Raw genomic sequence first — 9,128 nt, forward strand, 5'->3', positions numbered from 1 at the left:
AGCTCATTTCTCGAGCAATCCGTTAAGATAACGAATTTACTTTTAAAATTACTTATTTCCCGAATATTCCGTTAAAATAAGGATCTATTTTTAAAATCTATTGTCATTTTGGCTCCGGACCCACCCTGGCCCGATTCTTGAACACCCTATGACTATTGACTCTTATTCCCGAGCACCTTATGATACTGACTCTGATTCCCGAATATCTTCTCACCCCAACTCCTATTGCTGAGCACCCTGTGGCTTCGATTCTTATTCCGAGTAACTTCGTATTCGAGTATTAAACATGCTACTTTTTCTTAACTTGCCGATCACATCAAACGTAAATCCTGTTATCTTTATATTATATGAAAATTAAACTCTTATTATTTGGGAAACACGTCCATCGGTTTACCATCCCATGGTGCCCAATCATTAATGACGGATCTAGACAAAAAAAGAAGAAAATGTTAAAAAAAGAGAACTGAAACTTGTTTTCCTTCTTACTGTCCCTTAGACTTAAACATATTGATGAAATTTTTCAGGAACAAGGGTACTCAAGTACACCCTCACTCCCCCTAGATCCGCCACTGCCGATCATGACGGAAAGTTCAGCATCATAAAATTTACAATAGATTCCAAATGAGATATGAACCTAGTTATATTGCGAGACCGTCGTCAAATAACATTACACGTGAGAATGCCCGAACAGTTGCCTAAATATTTCGGTTTCTAGTCACTTTCCCTTTTATAAAATAAAGCCTTTATTTTCTGTTGAAGGAAACGACAAAGCTTGAGTTCATTCAGAAATTGCGCAGCAGGTCGACCAATCTATCCAGGTTGAGGAACGACGAGCCCCCGGGCTGCGTTGCCCTTTCCGCCGCCTCCTTCCACCCCACCGCCCTCCTCCTCATCTCCCTCCCCTTATCCCCGTTCCCCATCAGCTCCCTTATCAACCCCTCCACTTCCTCCCTCTTCACGTTGTTGTCGATCTCCATACCGTTTCCCCACTCCGTGCACGCGTACCTGCAGTTGGTCTGTTGCTCCGCGAAGAAGGGCCACGACAGCATCGGCACCCCGCCGACGATGCTCTCCAGCGTCGAGTTCCAGCCGCTGTGCGTCAGAAACCCTCCCACGGCGGAGTGGCCCAGCACCTCCTCCTGCGGGCACCAGCTGGCACTACAAAAAAACAGGGCTTCATAAACAGATTTTTAAAACAGAATTAAAATTTGTTTCAGATTTTGTTAAATTAGAGACAGATTTGCTACAGAATTATTAATCTGTTTCACTTTAATATAATATCATATTTGTAAAAAACAATTGAGACGGAATTTGAAATAAATTTGAGATGAAACTACAAATAAATTTTTATAAACAAAAATAAATACAGATTACAAACAAAATTTGAAATGGTATAATTTCTGTTACAAAATTCGTTTAAAATTTAATGAAAAATTGAAACAGAAAATAATCCATTTCAAATTTATATAAATATTGATAATTTTTTAATAAATGAAATTAAAATGTATTTCAGATTTAGATAAATTAGAGATGAAATTGCTATAAAATTACTAATTTGTTTCACTTTAATAAAATATAATATTTGGAAAAAAATTGAAACCGAATTTGAAACGAAATTATAAATAAATGTTTATAAACAAAAATAAATACAGATTATAAAAAGAATTTGGAATTATATAATTTTTGACAAATTTAATTAAAAATTGAGACAAAAAATTAACCAGTTTCAATTTTATATAAATATTGATAAAAATTTTTAAACATATTTAAAATATGTTTCAGGTTTAGATAAATTAAAAACGATTTGAAATGAAGTTGTAACTAAATTTCTATAAACAAACATAAATACATATTACAAATAGAATTTGAAATCGTATAATTTTGGTCACAAAATTTGTTTAAAATTTAATAAAATTAAGAAAATAATTCTTTTCAAATTTATATAAATAATAATAATAATTTTAAATAGAAAAGAAATCTATTTCATATTTATATAAATTAAGCAAACATTTGCTATGAAATTACTAATCCATTTAACTTTAATAAAATATAATATTAAAACCAATTGAGACTAAATTTAAAATAAATTAGAAACAAATTTACAAATAAAATTTTATAAAAAAAATGCATATTAAAAATGCAATCTAAACAAATTATATTTGCCAAAAAAAATCTATTTATAAAAATGAAAGGGAAAAATTCTATTTCAAATTTTTTAAATTTAAAAAATTCATTAATACAGTTATGAAGCAATTCGATCTATCCACTCAGGTCCGGTCATCTAGATTTAGAGTGCTTGGATCTCTTCATCCAGATGGATCTTTGTGATTCAAATCCAAATGATCTGAGGGTTAAAAATTAGCCCTAATTTTTTATCCCTTTCTTTTTCATCTCGACATTTCATTCTCTACCTCCCGATCGCACACCTCAAGCCCACATCCGAACCTCCCTTCTTCCTCCTCCAACCACAGTCCACCAAGGTCGGCGGTCGCCGCCCTCATCACAGCCGCCCTTCACAACATCCCATCTCACCTTACCCTCTCTCGATCGGGAGAAGCTCCTACCGCCGACAGCCCTTCTTCATCTCCTCTACCTCTCCCAATTGAAAAAGGAGGAGCCATCTCGTCCTCTCCAATACTCATCCCCGGCGCCACCACCACATCCTTCCTCACCGGCGGCCACCATTCTATCTTCTTCCTCACCCAATCGGGAGAGGAGGCACCAACCATCTCCACCTTCTTCCTCTCCCGATTGGGAGCGGAAGCGCCACCTTGGGAACTCTCGAATCCGAGGCTCTTCCATTCATCCATCCTCATCCACAGCTCTCTATTCAATTGGGAGACATTTTGACAACTCACCTTCATCCGCCGACAAGTTTACATCAGTGAGCTTCAGGATTCCAAGCTCTTCTACACTATACACCCTTCCGAATCCGTAGGTGGTAGCATGATTCATTTCCGCTGCTCGTCACACACCATCCATTCCGCTCGAGGTTGAAACTTCATCCACAACTGTCGTCTATCCGCAGCATTCTTTCGATGTGTTGGTTGATTTTTTTTTTTGTGTGTGTTGGGTTGTCTAGTTTGATTGTTGAATGGTAATGACATTAGCTTCCCATGTTAAGATTGCATGCACTTTGGTTTAACTTGATTAATGCTCACATGGTGTTTGATGAAATGTTTCTTCCATTAGTTGGACTCTAGTTGATGCATTTAAGTTGTTCAATTTCTTGCAATGGTTATTTCGTTTGAATATTTAAATTTGTGTTCTTTATTTGAATGCAATTATGTTAGATTAGATTAGGATTCGTTGTATGTTAGTTTCGTTAGACGCTTACTTTATGTTGTCTCTAATTCTCCGCAATTGTACTTAATTAGATTAGTTTTCATTACTTGTATTGTCTTTCATTTATAGTCTTAGCAACTCAACTAAAAACCCCATCACATTTCATTTCTTAGTCTCCGCAATTAGTAACAAATCTGTGATGTTGGCTAGGAATTCTAAATTCTACAATGTTAATATTGAATTTTGAGTTGTTATAGATCTATGATATATAGTTTTAGTTATCTGAAATTACATGACTTTATAAGTTTAAGATGTTGTTTCAGTTTGTTTCAGATTCCAATATAATGATTTTAGTTCCAGTTACTTCTGACAAATATATTTTATATTGTATGAGTATCAGCAATTTGAGTTTTTCCGGCTAAGAATTCTAAAGTCTTCAATGTTGATTCTGTAGATCTGTGTTATATAGTTTCAGTTTGCTGAAACTATATGAGTTTATAAGTTTCTAATGTTGATCAGTCCTATTAGCTTCAGTATATTTCAGATTCCTATATAGTGATTTCAATTTCAATTACTTCTGACAAATACTTTTCAGATTGTATGAGTATCAATAATTTGAGTTCTGTTGGTTAGGAATTTTAAAGTCTTTGATGTTGATTATGAATTTTATGTTCTTATTGATCTGTGTTGTTAGTTTTAGTTTTGCTAAAACTATATGAGTTCATAAGTTTCTAATGTTGAAGAGTCAAACATCATTTTTCCTTTAAACTCATCTCAATTCTCACCTCTGATTTAACTGTATCAGGAGTTATAGGTTTTACTGTGACTGAAGAAGAGACTACATCTTCAATGTTAATTTTGTTACTATGATCAAGTTGCAGGTAAGCAGAGGTATGCATTATACAGGATGCATGATGAACCTGCCATGCATATATATTTTTACTTTAAATAAAAAATTTTGCAACATGATGAACCTGCCATATAGGTCGCATTAAGTATGATAAGGGGTGAATGCATTATTGGTTATTAAAATTTCTGTAAGTTGTATTTTTTTTTTGTATTTATGACAAGGGGTAAGCATTTTTTATTTATTTATGTGATGCAGGATATAAGTAGAGGGAAAGATATTGGTTTCAGCAAAACAAGATCAAGGGGGAGAGGATACGGAGATGATACTCTCTTATAATACAAGATAAGTATATATATTAATGGTATACAAATTGAAGAAATCATTGAGTTACATAATATTTACTTTGATTATGCATGTATGCAACATGATACAATGCATGAATTTGACAACATACCAAATGAAATACAAGTGTGTGAATTTATCTCAATATTGTATTAATTAAATGACATCCATTATATGTATTTATTTGTTGTAGGATGAGGAGGGAAAATCAATTTCAGAAATTATTTAAAGCTAAAAGAAATGGAACTCATTATCACAGAAAATAGGCAAAGGGAAGAAAAGTTTATCGAGGAAGGTAGATAAAGAGAAGAAAATCTAAAGAAGATGGTTCGTAGGATGATTCAAAAGGTGGGATATACAAATCATTTGTATGAGGATTGGTCCGGGGGCTCATGATAGACGAAATGAAGATTAAAGTATTTGTGGTAGAATTTAAAATTTTATCAAATACTTGCTAAATTTAGTTGAATGATGTGAATATTCATTTATCTTTAATTGTATGATACTTTTAGATTAGAAATTGTTGTTTAATATTTATAATTTATTTGAAATTTATAATTTTTCTTATACAGTAAATATAGAAATAAAATATAATAAAATTTTAGTGATAAATTTTAATACAAATTTACATATGGATTTATAAATAGAATTGTAAACAAATTTATAAATAAATTAAAATTATATTTGAGATTTAAAATAAAACTAGATACGGAATTTAAAAACAAAATTGTAAACGCATTTATAATAGAATAATATTATATTTATTATGTAATTTGAAACGGATTAACGACGGATTTAAAACAAAATTAAAAACGAAATTTGTATTTAAAATTAATTTCATTGATTAAATTAAAATCAGATGTAGAAACAATTTTTCGATTCGTTTATGAAATTAGAGACGGAAAATTTTCGTCTCAAAATTAACTACGGGGCTTTCACTAACGGAACTTTGAGACGGAATATTCCGTCTCAAATATTCTTTAGAGACAGAAAAATGACTTTCAGAGATAGAATTTTTCGTCTCTAAAGCCTTGTTTTCTTGTAGTGTGGCCAGCATCCCGCGCTCCCGAGTCTTCTCCACGAACTCCGCCGGCAGCACCGCCGCGTGGCCCGGCACCAGGTCCGACCGGACCACCCACAGGAACTCGTACTCTGAGTCCGCCAGCCCCCACGCGAACTCCACCAGTTGCTCGTGGCTCATCACCGTTATGCTCCCGAAGTTGACGTACACCACCGAGCCCGGCGCGCGGCCGGCCAGCCAGTCCAAGCACCCGCTCTCCTCCTTCCAAAGGTTGGATCGGAGAGAAGCGAGGGCGTTAGGAATCTGGTGGTGCTGGAGAAGCAAGGAGAGCGGGCCGACAGTGTAGATCGGGGGGAGGATCGCCGCCATCGCCTCCAGGACCGGTCCTTCCAGCTCGTCAAAGTATTCATGATTACCGCTGCGGCCATGGCGGCGCGCTGTGCCTCACGGTTGTCGTAGTTGAGCATGATGTCGTCCCGGTCGGTGGTCCGGATGAAGGAAGGGAAGTCCCTCAGCCGCATGTTCTTCATTCCCGGCACCCAATCGATCGGAGTATCCAAGAATCCATTCGTGATGTCGCTTTCGTCTATCAACACACACTCACAAAATTGTTTACTTCTAGTTAATTCTTGTGAAATTTAGAGAGAGAGAGACAACAAGATTCGATTACGTTTGAGAGGCGTGAGGCCGCGGTCGATGAGGCCTTGGAAGTGGAGGTAGCCCATGAAGCCGCAGGCGCTGGTAGTCCAGAAGACTACCTCAGGGATGCGGAGCTCCCTGGCGGCGTCCAGGGTGAAGCTCATGACGCCGTCAGAGACGATGCAGGAGACGGGCGGCGCGTTGCCGCCGTCGTCGTTAAGGCGGTGCAGGAGGTCGAGAAACGGCAGGAGCGCGTGTTTAGAGATGGAGTCGCAGAGGGAGGGGATGTCCTGCGTGGCGTCGGTGTCGGAGGGCGGGAGCCCGTCGGGGATGGACTCGAAGCGGAAGCCCGGGTCATCAGCCTCCGAAGGGACGACGGCGCCGGAGCGGAGCAGGCGTGTGTGGTTGAAGTGGGTGTTGACGAAGGTGATGCGGAAGCCATAGAACCGGAGGAGCTTCGCCAACTTCATCATCGGCGTGACGTGACCCTGAGCAGGGTACGGGATGATCACCGCGTGAGGCTTCTTCTCCGACTGTCCTAGAGTGTCACCCATGGCCACGCTTCTCTCCTCTCTCCTTGCTCCTCCTCTGCTATGGCCTGCACCTCTATTACTCTATATATATAGTTAAGAAAGAGTCATTTTCGCCATTAATGACACAAGAACCTCTGCTACTAGCTAGCAAACAAGACCAAAATGAATACTTCAAACGATGAAGCTTTAATTGATCGCGCAGCTTAATTAATTTGCATTTCACAAGGCGTCACATCAAGATCGATCATTGGAGTTATCATTTATAATTGTTAACAAAATTGAGGTAAGCTGGAAATTGACAATTAAACAAACCAACGCGGTGGGGATGGCTATGGCTATTGCCAACAGATAGAATGGCACCTGATCTCGTTGCTACGATACAAATTCAGATCAGACAATTGGATGATCCCACCCAAGTACAGATGGCGCCTCTAGAGCGGTAAACAAGTCAAGTCAAGAGAAATTTTATAGTGTTCAAAATTATTTAAGACCATAATCGGACTAAGTCCAGTTATTAAAATAATTATTAACTTAATTTATTTTTTACGAGTTTGAATTTAATTTGACTTTAATTTAAGTTTGATTTATTTAGATACTATTAAAAAAAATTTATTATTTAAAATTTTTATATTTAAAATTTCTTATAATATAAATTTATTTATTTATTTTAAAATTTTATTTATTTATTTAATAAATTGATAAGAATTTTATTATATATATATATATATATATAATTAATTTTATATATATTAATGAATATTAATGGCTAAATTTATAATTAAATTTATTAATAAAAATTCTGGAAGCCGCTTTAAAAAGTACGCGGTCGTACCTAATTTGTTAAATCAGTGTACGGTTGGATGATCCTCAAAGATAGTACGAATGATCCTCGTAGAGTCGTAGGAGCCCAGGTGTTCGAGATATTGTTTTCTAAAACAAGAGTCGTATCTCCTTGTTATTCCTTATTATTTTTATCATTAAAATATTATTACAGAATTTTGGTTAAAACAACTCAATCACATTTTCAGTGGGAAAAATAATAATAAAATATGTGTTGATTGTTGTTCATTGTACTCTATATATTTAAAGTGTTTTAGTACATTGGGCAAAAGATAGAAATTACGCACACGTGTCTCTCCAGAAGCAGAGGAGATACTCTGAATCGTTTTATGATTTAGAAGATAATTTCTTTATATATATATTGGTAGGATAGATAATTGTTATTTATGGCCAATATGGACCATAAAAAGCAATATAGAAGATCCGATCTCAAAAATAGCATATGTAATTTGTAATTTAATGATGTCGTGTCTTGTTAGTTGCTTGGCCTAACCAAATTATTCATAAGTGGCAGGAGATTCATACAGAATGATATGCGACATCCTATCTGAAATTGAACTAAATAACGTACTTGTTAGAGGTGACGTCGAGATGATTTATATCTTAATTGGGAGCAGATTCTAAGTTGGAAAAAATTTGGTGCTAAGTGATCTTACAACTAAGAGCTGTAGACATACGTACATCATAAATAAAAACAACAGAAATGTTAGAGTGAAAATTATGAAAGGAATTTCTATCATAGTCCCTCATATACTCAAGTTAGAATAATAGCTGAACGAATATAAGAAAATGATGATGATGAGTCAGTAAAACAACAATGTAAAATGTGCGAGTGTGTGGATGCGTACGCATTTATGTGCGTATCTCAGGCTGTCTCACCAACGGATAGGACTCCCTTTTTGTATTGCCTCTTATAACCTCTGCATTAATGAGACAGCTAAGAATGTCTGGTATGAGAACATGTCGGGTGGTGAAGTATGTATGATATTTCTATAGATGGAGGAAAATTTCATTGCATGCATATATCAGAATAATGACATATTCCTTGATAAGTTGTTATGATTCTTTGATAATGATGTCTCCTTGAGAGAGTTCAACTAACTATGGGACGACCGACTGTAAATTAGGAGTCATGCTCGTGTGGGAACTAGGCTCAACTGTTCGATCGGCACTTGGACAGGGCGGATGCAAGTTGAGGGGCATGCTCATGAGTGGGGAGCTAAGCCCTGTAAGTCCGATTAGTGTTGGGGCCAGGCAGATGTAAATTGAGAGCCATGCATTTAGAGAAGTGGGGAGTTGAGCCACTAAGGTCTGACCGACCTTTGGGCCGACTAGGTTTATGTTGGGAATTTGGAATTCTGTCAGGAGTTTATTTTGCACTTGGTCGCTATACTTGAGTATAGAGTCTGGTCCAGTTGAGCGATGCACCTAGTGTGTCTGATTGGTTCTTTAGTCCGGTCGGCAAGAGCACGTAGCGGTGACACTGGACTTATTTTGGCATGATACTGTATGATCCGAGAGTTAACCCCTTTTTGACTTTGACCACCACATCAGTCGACTTTCATGATGTCAAACCCCACTTCAGGGTCCCACCTTACTCGCCATATCACTAGTCTCC

General features: G+C 36.7%; 1 long non-coding RNA gene and 1 pseudogene across 2 annotated transcripts; one reads left to right on the forward strand and one right to left on the reverse strand.

The window, feature by feature from the left end:
• Positions 1–677: 677 nt before the first annotated feature.
• Positions 678–6,745, reverse strand: LOC122023894 (annotated as a pseudogene).
• On the forward strand, positions 2,354–4,993 carry LOC122023895. 2 transcript variants are annotated; one of them, XR_006123250.1, is made up of 3 exons: positions 2,354–2,992; positions 4,091–4,166; positions 4,391–4,993. It is a non-coding gene; the product is annotated as an uncharacterized LOC122023895 (long non-coding RNA). The 2 variants fall into 2 exon arrangements; XR_006123249.1 differs by having other exon boundaries at positions 2,356–2,992; positions 4,091–4,176.
• Positions 6,746–9,128: the final 2,383 nt, after the last annotated feature.

Source organism: Zingiber officinale, chromosome 9B (assembly GCF_018446385.1).
Source record: "Zingiber officinale cultivar Zhangliang chromosome 9B, Zo_v1.1, whole genome shotgun sequence".
Taxonomy (NCBI): domain Eukaryota; kingdom Viridiplantae; phylum Streptophyta; class Magnoliopsida; order Zingiberales; family Zingiberaceae; genus Zingiber; species Zingiber officinale.